This window comes from Momordica charantia (assembly GCF_013281855.1).
Source record: "Momordica charantia cultivar OHB3-1 chromosome 10 unlocalized genomic scaffold, Mcharantia_2.0 BLBB01000010.1, whole genome shotgun sequence".
Taxonomy (NCBI): domain Eukaryota; kingdom Viridiplantae; phylum Streptophyta; class Magnoliopsida; order Cucurbitales; family Cucurbitaceae; genus Momordica; species Momordica charantia.
Window position 1 is genome coordinate 10,934,883 of NW_028275158.1, and position 18,718 is coordinate 10,953,600.

Sequence of the window (18,718 nt, forward strand, 5' to 3'; positions counted from 1 at the left end):
TATTTTTCAAAATCTTCATAGCTTTCTTCTTCACAAAGTTTTTGTAGCCATGGCTTCGCCTTCTTCTACGAAAAGCTTCAGCCATCAAATATCACATGCACCGCACAATCACCTTCTTCAACATCAACCATACCATCGGGAGTCCAAAGAGCTTGTATAACTTCACCTGTCACTTTCCATACACCAATTTCAACACATAACATAGTAGAAGTGCTTCAATAGGACCAATGAAGACGTCAAAGAATAGGAAATACTTTGCATGGCTAAAGATTCACAGCACACTTCACCCTGTACTTCTAAGCAAAGAGAATACCATAATCTTGACCATATGATCAGGTAACCCATATCCAATTTGAAAGAAGTATTCCATAAAACTCTAGAAGAAGAAGAGTGGGAAGCAATTATGCGTGAAGTTGTATAGCATACTAGGAAAATTGTTGAAGAATATAGAGTTGAGAATGTTGAAAAAAAAAGGCATGCATTCATTCACTCTAGCAATGATGATTTAGCAAAAGCATCAAAATCATACAGTGAAGAGGTCAATGACATAGCTAAGAAAGGGCAATTTGAAGCCTTAAAGGAGTAGAAATATGAGTGTAGAGGATTACATGGATCTTCTCAATAAGATAATGTTATAACAAAGTCACTTGAAACGGTAATCTTATCCTCTATACAAGATGAGGGCTCCATAGTTCACTAACAAAAAAGTTAATGTATTTGGGATTTTTTGATACGAAATAAATAAATAAAGCGCAAGTATACACGCAACACGAGTATTTCGAGTATCGATCTATAGGGACATACTAACGTAGTCTTTTTGGTTAAAATAACAATGATCGACAAATTTGCAATTGGTTTTAAGGTTACAAATAATAAGAATGATGTTAGCTTCGTTGTTTAAAAACTAAAGTAATTAATAAATATTTTATTATTTATTTGAAAAATAATTATTTAATTATTTTGAATTTATGCGATATTTATTATCTATTTTTATGAAAATCCATGATTATAAATTTAATCTTGAACCGTATGTAGTTGACATACAAGAAAACCATGTTCAAGTTACAGTCTAAAGAGTCAATTGTATATGGATAAGGTTGAGTGCCCTATTTTGGTAACACTATTGATACGATCCACTTTGTAAATATTACAGATGATCTTATCTGAATCATTCATGTAGAGACATGCGAGTGGGGTATCATATATAATAAGTTTTTATAAGATTGGACAGCAAAAGACATAATCTTTCTTTGTAAATCTGTTAAGGATAAGGTAAGTATTCCATAGGATATTATATGCAACTCGATATAAATCCAAAGTGATTTATAAACTCCTGCCTGTGAGGACATATCCTTTGATTTACATTGGTGAGATTCAATAAATTCAATGCCGATACAAAATTTCTAAACTATTTAGAAAATCAAAATTTTATTGCACAATGAACTGTTCGTTCTTTAAAAAAAAAAAAAAAAAAAAAAAAAAACTTAGACAGCTCTCAAATGATCTTTTTGGATCATGGAATGAGTGGATATGGAATGAGTGAGTGAAGTGCTAAATATATAGGGAGCTTCAAGGTGGTTGAGTTGTTGAGAAATTTATGGTCTTCCATTGATTTTTAACTCACATGTACTAACTTTTGCAACTAAATATTTAAACTTCCTTGCATGGATGACACCTGGGACTGAGGAGAAGCTGTCAAACTAATCAAAACACTCGTTTCTCATTAAGGGAAAAATCATCATGAAGGTAGGCACATGGCACAAAACTGTAATTTTCATTATAAATCAACTCTAAATGTTATAAGAAGGTGGTTTGTGCATGTATAACCCAAGATAAAACACAAATGCATGGTTTATGGTATCAAACTAAGCTCAAAAGCATTGTTTCTAAGTAGAAAAGTAACAGAAAATAACACTATCGAGCTTCTTTTTATCGTTGTAAACAAGGGAAATCAAAATGGTATCAAGAAAAGAAACGAGAAAGGAAAAGGTTGTCAGGCCAAGAAAATGATAACAAGAAGCATATAAATAAGCTAGTACAAGAAATTTGCCACAAAGGAAACTACAGCAAAATATGAAAATATAAAGAAGAAAGGAATTGTATGTGAGAAAGAATTATTGCTTCAATTGTTGAACTACCTTCTTTCATCATGAAGGAGACCAACAAGCTTGACTAGCAATATATACTTCTCAAGCTAGCTGCAGACAGTGGTTCCTTTGGTAAGAAAATTCTATGCACACCTCAAACAAGAAGCAATAATGATGGAATATCTCTTACCGTGCTAGCACTAACATCTTCAATGGATAGGGAGATAGCTTACTATACTCGATATCACAGATGTTGATGAACATGAATGAGCAAAATAGGACTTACTACTAGTTCTACGATAAAAAGTAGGATGAGGCTATTCAAAGGGCATCCAAGGCAAACACTCTAGAAAAACTTTAACATTCCCATATTTTCCCCCTAGCTTGCTGGTAGATTTAGTTGGACCATCAAGGGCAGTTGTTGATAATGAAACTTCTTTAAAAGATGAGTGCGCTTTAGAGTCTTAAGTTTGAGGGAGTCTTCTATTCCTCGTTACTTTAATTTCTTGTATATTTTGATATTTTGTTTTTACATTTCTCTTATCATGATGAAACTCGTGTACATCAAGTTCTTGTAAGTCAATTTGAAATCATATTTTTGTCTCTTGTTTTCATAAATTATACGCCTTTGTTGTTCCACTATTGTTCCCTCCTTGATGATTTCATGAAGCTCAAAAAGTTTAATATATTGAACAAAGTGGCTTGGAATAACAGTGTTCTTTTCCTTTGGCCACACATGACTCCCAAGCAATCACACAAGACAATGATCACTCATACACAAAGATAAAAATTAAAAAGGTCAAGGATTGTGTTTTGATGATAAAAACCAAGTTGTAAGGAGAACTAGTTCTTTACCCAAGACTTGAAACAATCCACAAGTTTTGTAATTAATCAAATTTGCTTGTTTCTAGGCTAGCAATAGACGACACACGAGCAAAAGGGTGGAGACTCTCAATTTGTCAAAGCTCGCAGCAAATTTGACTCTTAGCACTCTGGCGAGAAAACTCTATTTCCCAAATTCATTCACTCATCAAATATCCTAGGTTAAAAATGCAAGAAAATTTGCTCACGGTCAAACATGAAAAGTCTAAAATGCTTAACTAAAGCTAAAACAAGATTAACCTAATAAAGGTTACTTGAAACTACCTAAACACAACTTAAAGTAAAATTTAGGGCTAAGGGAGGGGAGTGAGCTTATGCCCTTACAAAATGAAAATCCAAAAAATAAAATTGAAGGTCAACGATTTAAAGTCAAATAAAGTTCATAGTAAATTACATTGAATTGAGGTTCAAGAGTTCGAAAACATTGTCCAACTACCTTAGAGTGTAGAATGGGCTTAAAGAGCATTAGATGGCTGGATGAACTTGTTGGAAAAATACGCGTGTACAACAATGTCAATATTCCTAGTTCTCAAATACAAACTACCCAAATAGAGTCTGAGTAGAATCAAATTTCCCCTTCCACAGTTATGATCAGCAAGTCGTAGTTTAACCAATGCGCAATAAAGAAAATATGAGAAAGTAGAAAACTGACACAGAGATTTATACTCGTTCACTTAAACATGGGCTATGTCCAGTCTTTCGCAATGGGCATACAATATCTCATAACTCTCTCTAGACGCCTCAACAAAGACCTCCTAGATTCTTAACATTACAACAATACAAACATAGGAATACAAGAATGAAGACCTGACCAATACTCACGAGAACAGGTTGTCGACGATGCACTACAACTCGAGAACTCGGTCTCCCTCACTGCTCTGCCAAACTACTGTTGCCCCTCTACTTTTGTGCCACACTAGAACTTAAAAACAAAAAGGCAATATTTAAAAAAAAACGTCACAATGTTGAGACGTTGTCCATAGCATCTTAATACTACGACATTTTCAGCGTCAAAATCAAATGTGCACGCCTCTATGATTTCTTCAAATTTGGGACAGTGTCTCAACGTTGTGCTCTCTGGCCAGCAGCTCTACAGCGTCTTTAATTTCATCCTCAATTCTTTTCTTCTCCAATTGTTTTGGCTCCACAATCCTAACAATCTCCCACTTGGAGACAAAACACCTATCTGGCCTCCTACTGGAACAACAGTGTCAATCGTCTTGGCAAACCGCCAAGGTTCTACTCTCACTGCAACAACTTCAAACATCTTCTTGGCAACAACCAAGGTTCCATCTATCCTTGTCCTGAGATTGGGCAACCTACATGGTCTTGTCTCCCATACGTAAAAGACACGGCCACGTGTTCCCACTCGAACTAAGTGGTACCTCCCAATGCTTTCTTCTTCGATCGCGCCCAACAATTCCCAAACAAAGAATTCTTCTTCGATGACTTGAAATTTTCACTCAAGTTTGTTACCAAGATAGAGACTCCTACCTCGACCTCGGCACCAACTATAGCTCTCATTTTTTATGCATTCTTTCGCATGTGTGTGTTGAATCGTCTGACAAATGAGGCTAAAACTTGACAACCCACCGAGCTCTTCTTCTTCTTTTCCTGGCCTCCCAATTGTTGAACCTAAGCTGATGGCTTATCTACCTGATTTGTTCTGGTTGAAAATGCTGGTAGTTCTATTATGTCTCCATATAAACCATCTGCAGCTCTATGCATTATCATTTGTTTCTTTAATCCTTTGGTAACTCCAAACCCTGTTGTGTACACTGTATATGTTTCGTGGCCAACAACCACCTCATTAGATCCTCTAGTGAGTTTCCACATGTTACAAGCAAACTCACTTCTCTACCCATCGTCATCCAAATTTCCTAGAGAAATTAAATTCAATCTGACACTAGGTACATACCTGACATCATGCAAAACCAATTCAGTCCCACTGTCGCTTCCCAAACTAATATTTCCAATTCCTCGAGTCTTGGAGAGGCTACTGTTGACGCTGGAATTCAGTCGGATCTCGTCAAACTCGTACCAATCTTCTAGAATAAAGGGATCGACGAGACCTGCGAAATAGAATAGCACTAAAGACTGGTGTGACTCTTGCCACACTGGCTTCGATGCTTAAGTCAGAATTGGAAAAATCGAGTATAAAGTGTAGGGTATTGTGAGCATAGCAATGAGTAGAGATTTGTAGCATACCTTCATTATGAGTATTTACCTTCTATTTATAGAGGGAAAATCCTAAGGTCATCAGGATACTTCTAGGATATATTCTCATGAATCTAGGGGAAATCCTGAGGCCATTAGGATATCCTCTCCTTTCGAATATAGGATCTATTTTCCTGAATCTAGGAGAAATCCTAGATTGAATTGCTTATATAAGGGGAATTCAAATTGTAGAAAATATGGATTTTCTCATCCATAAAACCTACCATTTCCCATCCTCACCATGTCATAGTTTTCTGCAGTGAAAGATGTGAATAAACTTCTGTCCAAAGAGATGTGTATTGAAGCTGTACTGTCCTCTACCCATTCTGATGATTGGTCAACCGACATTGTGTTATTCTCAACACAAACAAGAGCATCATGCATAACCACGTTTGCATTCGCTTCGAATTGATTCAGATCCTCTTCAATTTCCTATAGTGTCACTTGTAGTGGCCCTTCTTATGGCAGTAAAAACATTCGACCTCTCCATTCTCACTCCTCCTACTATCTCTCTACTGTCTATTCTTATACTCAAGTTTTTCCTTGCCTTTATGTTGAACCGCCAATGCTGATCCGAAAAAAGTGCCTAGATTGGAAGTGGATGTGGAGTTTTTACTCTCTTTCTCGGGAATCTCACCTTAGTAATTGCAGCATCACAAATCTCTGAAAATTTCAAGATTTTGTCCCCTAATGAATTATACACAGTTGTCTTCATTGTTTTCCAACTATCAGGCAAAGAAGTCAACAGAAGAATAGCGTTCACTCCATCAGTAAAAGTGATCTTCACCGACGCTAACTGATTTATCAAGTTAGTTATTTCATTAATGTGAGAGTTGACCGACGTCTTCTCTTCTATGCAAATGTTGAAATATCTCCTAACGAGATATACCTTGTTGTTGGAAGAGGGGTTTTCATATCTGTTATCCAGTTCCTTCATCGGACGTATCACCCGCCACAAGACTTGCCACATTCATCGATAAGTATAGTCTGATAGTTGCAACGACCTATTCATCCGTTTCTGTCCTTTCATTATTCATCATGTTATGAAATTAATAATAATTCAAAAGAATTAACTCAAGTGGCAGTAAAACATAGTATCCAAGAACAATATCAGAATCTCAAGATTACTCTAAATCAACAAAAATTTGAGGTGTAGAATCAATACTATAAAAAACATAGTAAGGAAAGAGAAGAAAGAAGACAAACAATGTATAGTGGTTCGATCATAAATATTGATTTACATCCACTTTGAGGCCATTTTCACTATCTTCTCAAATTGATTCAGCAATATAAGATAATCAGCCGGACTTCGATTCTCTCAGAGATAACAAGATCTATCATATACCTCTCTCCTGAAGAATTTAGCTACAAAACCCAAATCACTCACAGGTCCACCTCGCTCTCTCACCTCGTACAAAATTCAGACACCCCTCGATTTTCTGCTGTAACTAACACTCTCAATTTTTCCCCTAAAAGTGGATGTTCACACGGGTCAGGAGAGTTCACATGCTTCCAAAATGGAAGAATACATAATTCTAACAACACCACCACTACCTTGTTGATAACTAATTCTGAAAGGTGAAAACCACCTTCTCTAAGCTGGCTAAAAATCTACTAAGGTGAATTTTAAGAAGTTACATCAGTAAAAATGAGTTGGAGTCTTCAAAGCTGAATCAGCTTCCATGAGAGCTAATTTCTTAATTAAAATTTGGTGTCACCAAGTCAGATTGAGCACTTACCTTGCTTAGTTGTCACAAAATATAACAATTCTCCACCTTGACAGCAAATTTCTGAAAAGAAAGTGAAACTTAGGCCTCCAAACAACAGACTTAGTTATCTGCTCCAATCCTAAGAGTCTTTAAACAACTATCAAGGATTTTGATTTGGCCAGACTTTGTCATGGCATCTGCAGCGTTGTCTTTGGAGACTATATTTTATCAAGTCTAATCTTCCCATCTGATATAATATCCCTGGTGAAATGAAATCACACATCTATGTGCTTTGTCCTTTCCTGATAGGTTTGATTTCAGGATAAAAATATTGCACTTTGACTGTCTAAAAATATAACAGCTTGGTTAGGGAGATCTTCTTCAAGTTCTTCAATTATATCTTGAACCCATATTGCCTTTTTAAATTCATCAGACAAAGTCATATACTCAGATTCTGTTGTTGATAGTGCAACAACAGTTTGTAAGGTAGATCTCTAACTTATAATATTCCCAAATAAAGTGCAAGCGAGTCCTATAAGTGACCTTCTTCTATCTCAATCTGCAACATAATTAGCATCGAAAAATGCTGTTAAACTTCTCTGTTCAGGTTGAGATGTTTTGTAAAGCAAGCCATAATTTGTAGTCCTTTTCACATACCTCAAGAGCCATTTGACAGCAGACCAATGAGGCTTACCCAGATTAGTCATGTATCTACTTATTACACTTAAACCATGGGCTAAATCAGGTCTAGTGCATACCATTAGGTACATCAAACTACCTACAACACTGGGTATACTACGTTACAACACTGGGTATACTACGTTATGTAGTGAGAACCAACAAGGTGGAGATTGTTTTAATGGCTCCTCAAATAATGGGTATACTACGTTATAATACTTCTTTTCTTCCCATTTCTCTTTTGTTTTCTTCAACTGTCTTATCTTTTTGGGACCTTAATTGGTCATTACTATTATAGGGAAGATTTAATTGGTTCTCTAGTAGAACCAATTACTATGCTTTTCCGAACTGGCCTCTCTAATGAACAACTTACTCAGAAGAGTTATAAATTAGCATCTTTTTGTTTTCTTTCTTTTTTTCTAATACAGTCACACTTGGTCTGGTTCTTGTTTTCCTTCTAATCTGATACATGCTTTCTTATCTCTTGAACGTTCCCGAATTTCTTTACATCTTTCCCCATAGCTGGCTTGAAGTTCATAATGGGATCTAGAACTTTGTCTTTGAGCACATAAAATCTCTGCTTGTCATGTGTACAATTCCTTTACCCTTTGAGATTTGATTGTGTTTGAAAATTGTTGGTTTGGTCATCGCTATCATCGTTTGAAGTTTTCATTTGTGGAGAGTTCTTGCGTTTGTGGTTGGCTCTGACAGTATCTAACACTATTTTGCTCTCTCTCTCTTTCCAAGTTCATTTGGTAATATGGTTAGTTTTGAGCTTGACTTTAGGGTTACCATTTGCCAATGCACACATCTTACTCTTTATTATAGAGTAGGTAACTTTATTTTCTTCCCCAATTTCTTGGGTTTGAATTTGACTCTCTAACATCCCACTCTTATCTTTTTCAATGATCTCAATCTCTAATACAAAGTAGAAAACTGATTGCCTAGTTGACAACCTTGTTTTGTGTGGAAGGTTATGAAGTTACTGATTCAATTCATATGATCGTTACTGATACATATATAAGGCAAAGATTAGTAGTGTTTCTCTTGTTGAGATTCGATGGGATAGTTGGAAGATTTTCAAACCTCACGTAGATCTTAATACTCTAATAAAAGAATTTCTATTGCCTACTTTACTTAATTGTTTTCTACTGGAATTCTTATTTGATCAAACTATACTGGATATACTCAAACTTCCCCAAATAATTAGATTTTTTTCCATAGAATCAGTTTTGATTCGTGGAGTGTAGTTTTATAGTCTTTTTAATCTTCACTCTCTTGTATTATTTGCTTGAAGTTTCATTTTTCATTGAATAAAACCAGTCTTCCTTTTAGATGAATGAGGTAATGTATGAACTGAAATGAACTAATTCTTTTTGGCTGCCTTTCTAGTATTCATTTTAAGGCTTCAATCAAAGAAACAAATATTGATATCATTTAGAAAAAAGGTGAGTCATGAATTTTAAGAAACATATATTGATATCCATTCTAATTAATCGTAGCTGAAAGTTCTCATTTTATCACATTTTGTTGTATTTTTCTTTACAATATTGCTATTGTCTTAATGAGATATATTTAACGACAATGAGTAAACTATTGAGTAGTTTTCAGTTTCGGTGACCATATTCATGCGATTTCTGATTTAATTCTAGTTCATTTTAGGTATTCACCACATGTTATTGACTTATTTGAGCTGACGTCATTTTTTTAGTCACTATTGCCATTATCCTTTAATTATTTCTATTTGTTGGTTACCAATCTGCAGAAATCAAGTTCAACTATTGTTTCCACTTGCCATATTGCATTAGTCTTTGAATTTCACCCATACTATTAGACATAGTAAATGAAAAAGCCACAACATGTGTTTTAGATGATTTATGTGGGGCATTACATTGTGACTTCTTTGCCAATTTCATATCTTGCATTTTTCATAATTGCATCATTTATTTCTATAGGTTCTTTAACAGAGTTTTGCTTAGGATGTAAGTATTCAAACCGAATTGAATCCATTAAATTGGTTCGGTTCGATTCGGTTAAAATACAAATCTAGTCGATTCGGTTCAGTTCTACCAACCAACCTTTATAAAAAATGTAACTTTCACATAACCCTACTTTTCTGGGTGGTTGCACCGTCCTCTCCCCCCTCTCTCCCTCCCTCTCCAAATGCATCGGCAAGAACTTCCACTATAGTGGCAAGAGAGAAGATCTGCAGCGGCGACAAAGGAGATGCACGACACGGCGACAGCGACGACGACCTCTCTAAGCACCGGCAAGCTAATAGATTAACGACGGAGCGGCGAGCAATGAAGAGATGGTTATGATTTTGAAGTGGGTTTTATGGAGGTCGGTTTTGATGAATATCTGTAATGCGTTTTTGTGAGTAGAAGAAGAAGAATTTATGTACTTGCATTTCTTAAAAGTTAAGCTACTTCCAACTTTATTTGTTTTTTTTTTTTTTTTTTGTATAATGCAAGTACATAAATTCCTCTTAAAAGTTCTCCGGTATCTTGTTAGCTATATTTTGAATGTTACTTTGTGTATAAGATTATTGGTTTCTATGAATATTGTTGGGATGTAGTTTGTCTTTGTGGGGAGAACATCTATGTTCAATGTGTAGTTTGTGGTTTCTCTACATGTTGACTTAGTTTGATAAACTAAATGTTGGATCGCCGTGTGTTTTTATAATTCCATCTTCTTTCTCCCTCATTTAGTATGAGTTGGATGTTGGCTTTTTTAGTATTAGTGCGTTCTTTAGAATTCCATTTCAGTGAACTATTTCTGCCTATCTTCTTCCACGAACTCACATTGCTCTACATCTTCTTCGACAAACCCATGTTGATAGGTAAGTTATGTGAATTTTTGAAAAAATTTTCTAGGTTATTTGAAAATAAATGAATTTAATATCTGTTCTTCTTTCCCTTTACTGATTTTGATGGGGTGTTAATCCACTATCTCAATGATACATCGGTCTTTGTATTAAATATCTCTATAGATTCTATTGAGTGGGTTTATATATATATATATATATATATATAAACCCACTCAATAGAATCTATAGAGATATTTATATATATATATATATATATATATATATATATATATATATATATATATATATATATTATTAAACATCATCTCTACTTTTGTGATTATTTAATAAATATCTTGGTCACCTTACCTGAAACCTCTTGAAAGTTACTCTGAATATAATAATTGAATTTAGTTTTTGATTACTGATTATACTGTTGGTCTTGTCATGCTCAAATCTAATTCTCATTTTCATGGAATATTAGAATTATAGACTATTCATGATGAAGTTTTTTAACATTTTTTGAGATGTATTTATTGGGAGTGGAGGGCAATGAGTTTACTTCTCATAGCTTTTTAAAAGCATGTCCTTTGACGAGGAACTTGGAATTGGGGAAGCAAATTCACGTGATTGTTTTAATTACTAGTTTTGAGTTTGATGTTTATGTGGCTAGCAATTAGGTCGTTATGTATGCAAAATGTGGGGAGTTTGGTGAATTACATTTCTTTCATTTCATTAATCCTCCTATGCAAAATATTGGTTTACTTATTGCAATCCATTAAGAAAATTGCTCTTTGTAACTTGCTTGTCATTGCATTATATGATAGGAACTGGTAATAAAAATTTCAAGTTTGTCATTATAAATGAGAAGTTGTCAGGTTTCTTTAGGTTGTCAGCGTGCATCCTGATGATTAAGCTTGTTGTGGCCATTTCCATCTTAAATCCACTATAACAAAGGTAAGCTATTAATTGTTGTCCTTTTTTCATATTGTAGCATAGAAATCTTAAATAAATATGACTATTCTACTTTCTTCCCTTATATATTTATGTTGTCAGGTTTCTTTACATTGTCAGAGCGCATCCCGATGAGATTAAGCTTGTTGTGGCCATTTCCATCTTAAATTCACTATAACAATAAGGTAAGCTATTAATAACTGTTGTGGTCATTTTTCATACTGTAGCATCGAAATCTTAAATAAATTTGACTATTCTATTTTCTTCCCTTATACATTTATTGGTTATTCATTTATCTAACTTAGGTATTGTTTTCTTCCTTAGGTCTTTCACGAACTCAAAGAAGTCAACAAATAGGAATAAAACTAATTGATTAATGGGCTTCTTTGTTGTGTTGGTGTGTGAGACATGTGTTTCATTCTATACTTTGTACTTGTAGTAATTTGTACATCGTATGTGTAAAGAATTTGTACTAGCAAATTGTAGAATACTTTGTTCATATATGATTTCAACTTTGTTATATAAACTCGTGTCTTCACTATGTTGATGAACAATTTAATGACATGAAATTCATCTTCTGTGACGTCTGCTAGCAACATCAAATCCATTTTCTCATCATCACAAAATCTAATTTTTATGATGTTTTTAAGACGTCACAAAATCTCTTTTTTATGATGTTTTTAAAACGTCACAAATCTATTTTTATCATGTTTTTAAAACATCACGAAATCATTTTTATGATGTTTTTTAGTCGTCATGAAATCATTTTTTGTGACATTTAAAAACATCACGAAAAACAATCACGTGACCTTTTTTAGCTACAATATCTAGTTTCGTGGCGTTTTTTGACCGTCACAAATCCTAATTCCGTCACGATAACTCATTTTTCGTGATGTTTTTTTAACGTCACAAAAAGAAAAAATTGTGTCACGAAATCAGTTTTCTTGATGTTTACAAATCGTAACGAAAACCTATATTTTGCATGGCGTTTTTAAACCGTCACGAATGTTACTTTTCGTGACTTTTTTTTAAAACGTCATGAATATCCTTTGTGATAGCGGCATATGTGACGTCGTAAAAAATGTCACGAAAAGGATTTTGTGACATTTAAAAAACGTCATGAAAACCCAAATTTCTAGTATAGCTATGCCTATAATTTTCTTAGCACTTCCTAAATCTTTCATTTCAAAGTGCTCATTAAGTTTAACTTTCAGATGCTGAATTTCTGTCTTATCTTCACAGGCAAGAAGCATGTCATCTACATAAAGTAGTAAATACATGGAAGGTCTATTTTGTACATGTCTAAAATACACATAGTGATCATGATTGCTTCTTTTAAAATCATTAGAAGTCATAAAAGCATCAAATTTTAAGTATCATTGCCTAGGGGCTTGCTTCAAACCATACAAAGATTTTTTCAATAAACATACCTGACCTTCCGTCACTTTTTCAATAAAAACTCACTGGTTGTTGCATATATATAGTCTCAACAAGATCGCCATGTAAGAAGGCTGTTTTCATGTGCATCTGTTCTAACTCAAGGTTATAGTTAGTAACAATGGCAATTAAAATTCGAATGGACGAGTGTCTTACCACAGACAAGAAAATCTCACCATAATCAATGCCTTCTTTCTGTGTAAACCCCTTTGCAACGAGTTTGGCCTTATATCGAACTAGTTGTGAAGGATCTTGTCCATGCTTTAGTTTAAAGATCCATTTACAGCCAACCAGCTTCAGATTTTGAGGTTTCACAACAAGTTCCCATGTTCTGTTTTTAGGTAACGAATTCATTTCCTCTTCCATCGCCTCCTTCCACTTGTCAATGTCATTTGAATTAATAGCTTCATTATAACTCAAAGGTTCTTGAGCTGCCAACTTAGCCTTAACATTCAAAGCATAGTGAACCAGGTCTGTATTAGCATACCTTAAAGGAGGTCAAATGACTCTCCTTTGTCTATCACGTGCAAGGCTGTAGTTTTAGAGATTTTCAACTTCAGAGGTAACATTTTGAGTACTTGAACCTGTTTCCTCAACCTGTGTGGCAATTTGTTCCAATTCAGTTTGAATTAGTTCAGGTTGTGGAAGGTCCAATTCCATCTAAAAAACAACCTTTTCTGAGCATTTGTTCTCTGTTTGTTGAGATAAAATTTTCATTCCCATTTTATTCTCATCAAACACTACATCCCGGCTGATTATACATTTTTCTTCCCCTTTTTCCACACACCAAAGTCTGAATCCTTTTACACCACTAGGATAGCCGAGAAATAGACATTTCTTTGCCCTATGATCAAGCTGATCTTCCCGTGAGTGTCCATAAGCCACACAACCTGTGGATTTACTGTAGTTGAAACCAAACTGAAAGTTGGGTAATTGGCTTTAACCATCAGTTAGATGGATAGATCAAAAAAGCTATAAATGAATGTAATAATCCTTTGATCAATAAGCTTCACTCTATACAAATTTTTTCAAGATAGTGAAAGAATACCTGCCCTTAAAAAGTGGATGTAGGCAATTGCCGAACCAGTCTAAAATATTGTCTCATTCTTCTTCTCTGCTTCGTCTTCTTCCTGTAGTAGTACAAATTCCTCTACGATCCCTAACAAAATTGGTATCAGAGCTGTTGACAAAAGAGTAATTTTATCACATACTAGAAGCATATGACTCAAATGGCGGTAGCAAGGTTTGAAATAGAAAAATTCGATGGAAATGGCAATATTGATTTATGGAAGGCCAAAATTAAGGCACTTCTTGGTCAGCAAAAAGCCTTGAAGGTGATTCTTGACTCAACGAAATTACCCCAGTCGATGACCACGGAAGAAAAGGAGACGATGGAAGAATTGGCGTATGGAACTATCATTTTAAATTTTAGTGATAGTGTCCCAAGACAAGTGTTAGATATAAGCACGGCATATGAAATTTCGAACAAGCTTGACAGTCTTTTTCTCTCCAAGAATCTTTCTAACAAAGCCTACATCAGAGAAAGATTGATCACATTAAAAATAGACAATTCAAAGTTCTTAAGCGAAAACCTTGATGACTTCAAGAAGCTATCATCTAAGTTCAAAAATTTAGGAGAAAAGCTAGGAGATGAAAATGAAGCCTTTATACTTTTAAACTCACTACCAGAGACCTACAAAGATGTGAAAACAACCATGAAATATGGAAGATACTTTGTCTCTACAGAATCCATAGTCACAGCAGTAAAAACAAAAGAACTTGAACTTCAGGCATCAAGAAAAGAAACTACAGGGGCAGAAGGACACTTTGTGAAAGGTAAGTATAAGAATAGCTGGAAAGATTCAATATCGCAAAACGAGGAAAACGCTAAACCATAGATAAGATGCAACTACTGTCACAAGAAAGGGCATCTTAAGAGGGACTACTATTTTTTCAAAAGAAAGATTAATGGCAAGAATAAGAAACCACAGCCTGCTGAAGCATCTATCGGAGAGAACACAATTTCATACTCGGATGTTTTGGCTGCCACTGATCACTTTGCACTTCCAAATAATATTCAAGAAAATAAAGACTAGGTTCTTGATTCAGAGTGTTCATATCACATGACACCTTAAAGGACTTGGTTCCAAACGTATAAACAGTGGGATGGTGGATCAGTGCATATCGGAAACAACAACATTTGTAAGGTGTTGGCATTGGGTCAGTTTCTCTAAAGATGAAACATGGAACACTGAAATTGCTACAAATTGTTAGACACGTCCCAAACCTAAAGAGAAATCTGATATCTTTAGGGATGTTGGACTCAATTGGCTGTGAATACAGTGGCCAAAGTGAGACTCTTGAAATAAGAAAGAACTCCAAAGTAGTGTTGGTCGGACAGAAAATTAATGGACTATATATAGTCAAGGACATTAATGTCCTAGGAGCTGCCTTAATCACGGAAAAAACATGTTCAGAGGGAGACCTTTGGCACAAAAGGTTGGCTCATATAAGTGCCAAAGGTTTAGTAGAACTTAAAAACAGGGTGTTATACCAAATGGTGTATCCAAAGATTTGAAATTATGTGAACCATGTGTGTTGGGTAAAGCGAAGAAGCACCAATATCAGAAGGCTGGGCATGTGACAAAAGGAATTCTTGACTACATCCATTCAGATCTATGGGGACCAGCACAAGCCCAGTCACTGAGTGGTTCAGGTATTTCTTAACTCTTATTGATGATTTTTCAAGAAAAACGTGGATCTACTTCCTACAAACAAAAGATCAATCCCTATAATTATTTAAAGAATGGAAGAAAATGATAGAAAATCGCACTTCCAGATCAGTTACATACTTAAGGACAGATAATGGACTTGAGTTCTGTAATAAGGAGTTCAATACATTCTGTAAAAAGGCTGGAATAACTTAGGCATAGGACAGTAAGGTATAATACATAGCAAAATGGAGTTCCAGAAACGTTAAATCGTACTGTAATGGAACGAGTTAGATGCCTTTTCGCAGATGCCAGTTTACCAGAGAAATTCTGGGCAGAAGCAGCTTCATATGCAATATATACAATAAATAGATGCCCTCACATTGCAAATAATTTCATTACCTTAGAAGAAAAATGGATACAACGTCCTCCAAAACATGATAATCTTAATGTTTTCGAATGTGTTGGCTTTGTCCATATAAATCAAGGGAAACTAAAACCAAGGGCAATATGGTGCATGTTTGTAGGATTCTTTGATGGTGTAAAAGGATTTAGGCTATGACATCTGACGGATGAAAGGTGCATAAACAGTAGAGATGCAATATTTCGTGAAGAAGAAATGTTCATGTTTCAGCAGCTACCTAACACCTCCACTTCAAATGAAAACTCAATAATTGAGGTGGAGCTACAGCCTACTGCTGAAATTGAATTACCAGAAAGTTCAACCTAAGTTACTAGATAAGTGGAAACTCGAGAAACATAAGAAATGCCAGAAACAGAACTTGATTTATCTACCTACTTACTTGCTCGAGATAGGCAAAGGAGACAGATTATGCCTCCTAGTAGATATACTCAAACAAACTTGGTGGTAGAAGCCTTAAATGCAGCACATTCATTGAATGATATGGAGCCTATGAATTTCCAAGAAGCCATTGATAGTCCAAATGCTAAACAATGGATAAATGCAATGAATGAGGAAATGGCTTCACATGAGATGAATTAGACATGGAATTTGGTACCTTTACCAAAGGGTCAGAAATTAATATCCACAAAATTGATCTATAAATTCAAAGAGGGGATTCTTGGTGTTCAGCAGCCAAGATTTAAGGCAAGATTAGTTGCCAAAGGGTTTACACAAAGAGAAGGAATCGATTACTCTGATGTTTTTTCCCCAGTGGTGAAGAGTACATCCATAAGAATGTTATTAGCTCTAGTTGCTCAAAGAAATCTAGAGCTAGACCAACTAGATGTCAAACGGCGTTCCTTCATGGATACCTTGAAGAAACAATCTTTATAAAACAACCCAAACGATACCAAGAAAAAGGCAAAGAAGACCTAGTTTGTCTGCTAAACAGATCACTTTTACGACCTTAAACAGTCCCTAAGGTTCTGGTACAACAGGTTTGACGAATTTATTATCAGAGTTGGTTTCAAAAGAAGTCCATTTGATAGTTGTTTCTACCATAAAACAACTAAAGGATCCATAAACATATATCTCCTTTTATATGTTAACGACATGCTATTTGCTGAAAATAACAGGGAGAACTAAATTGGGTGAAAAAGGATTTGAAAGCTGAGTTCGATATGAAAGATATGGGAGAGGCTAGAAGAATACTTGGAATGGACATTTTAAGAAGTAGAGAAGTCACACACATCAGCATTTCAAACTCTCAATTTAAAATTCACCTACTGAGGATGATTATGAACATATAAGCTACATGAGGATAGTCTCATAGTCAAATGCAGTAGGAAGCATAATGTGCCTAATGGTATATTCAAGACTTGACATTGCTTATGCCACTATCATAGTTAGTAGATTTATGTCAAACCCTGGCAAACGAGATTGAGAGGCTGTCACATGGGTGTTAAGATATCTAAAAGGCACTACTGATACAGGCTTGATGTATCGAAAACCTAAAGAAGACGCAGATTTTGCAGGTGATTTAGACAATAGAAGGTCATTGTCGGGTTACCTATTTCTTCTTGGAGGAAATATAATAAGTTGGAAATCAACCTTACAACCAGTTGTAGCTTTATCTACCACAGAGGCTGAATTCATAACCATATCAGAAGCTGGTTGAAGGATTACTCAAAGACTTTGGACATGAGCAACCACAAGTGAAAATCATATGCGACAACCAAAGTGTCATACGTCTCTCAAAGAACCAACAGTTTCATAACAGAACAAAACACATAGACATAAAATTTCACTATATTCAAGAACAAATAGAGAAGGGAATGATTGAAATAGTGAAGGTACATACCACAGAAAACGTTGCTGACATGCTAACAAAGCCAGTCGTACAAGCCAAGTTTGAACATTGCTTAAGGCTAACTAGTATTCAGGTTCTTGAAAATGGGTAAAATCGAAAATTAGGGCAAGTTCTTATCACTTTCAGTATGTTTTCAAAGGTGGAATTTTGTGAATTTACTGTAGTTGAAACCAATCTGAAAGTTGGGTAATTGGCTTTTACCGTCAGTTAGATGGATAGATCAAAAAGGCTATAAATGCATGTAATAATCCAAGATAGTGAAAGAATACCTGCCCTTAAAAAGTGGATGTAGGCAATTGTCGAACCACTCTAAAATCTTGTCTCATTCTTCTTCTTCTCTGCTTTGTCTTCTTCCTTCAGCCGTACAAATTCCTCTGCAATCCCTAACACAACCAAAGACTTTCAGATTAATTAAATCAGGTGGATGGCCAGATCATTGTTCCATAGGAGTTTTAAAAGATATAGCTAATGATGAACTCCTATTTATCAAATAGGTTGCATTCATTAAAGCTTCTCCCTAGAATTTCTTAGGCAACTTTGCATTTGACAGCAAACATCTAATCCGCTCCAAAATTGTTCGATTCATGGGCTCGGGCAACCCATTTTGTTGAGGAGTTCCTCTTACTATGAGATTCCTTTGAATGCCATTTCTTATATAATATTCCTTAAATTCATTGCTAAGGAACTCAAGCCCATTATCAGTCCTTAGACATTTCAGTTTGTGCCCTGTTTGTTTTTCTACAAATGTCTTCCACTCAACAAACCGTTTGAAGGTTTCATCTTTTGATTTTAGAAGATACGTCCAAACCCTTCTCGAATGATCATCAACAATTGAAATAAAGTACCTGGATCCACCCATGATAGGTGTCTTTTCGGGCCCCCAAAGCATGAGCATAATCAAGAATACCCTTTGAATAATGTCTACCTGAACCAAAGGATACCCTTGTTGTTTTACTATAAA

The 18,718-nt window shown here is 35.1% G+C and overlaps 2 long non-coding RNA genes across 4 annotated transcripts; one reads left to right on the plus strand and one right to left on the minus strand.

Moving 5' to 3' along the window:
- Positions 1-9,564: 9,564 nt before the first annotated feature.
- On the plus strand, positions 9,565-11,808 carry LOC148208527 (uncharacterized). Its single transcript, XR_015788476.1, has 4 exons — positions 9,565-9,916; positions 11,271-11,339; positions 11,439-11,521; positions 11,661-11,808. It is a non-coding gene; the product is annotated as an uncharacterized LOC148208527 (long non-coding RNA).
- Positions 11,809-12,595: 787 nt separating this feature from the next.
- LOC148208528 (uncharacterized) lies at positions 12,596-18,360 on the minus strand. Of its 3 annotated transcripts, none has more exons than XR_015787094.1 (2): positions 17,749-18,360; positions 12,596-14,304 (listed from the first exon to the last, which is right to left on the minus strand). It is a non-coding gene; the product is annotated as an uncharacterized LOC148208528 (long non-coding RNA). The 3 variants fall into 3 exon arrangements; XR_015787096.1 differs by lacking the exon at positions 17,749-18,360 and adding an exon at positions 17,499-17,712; XR_015787095.1 differs by lacking the exon at positions 17,749-18,360 and adding an exon at positions 17,458-17,712.
- Positions 18,361-18,718: the final 358 nt, after the last annotated feature.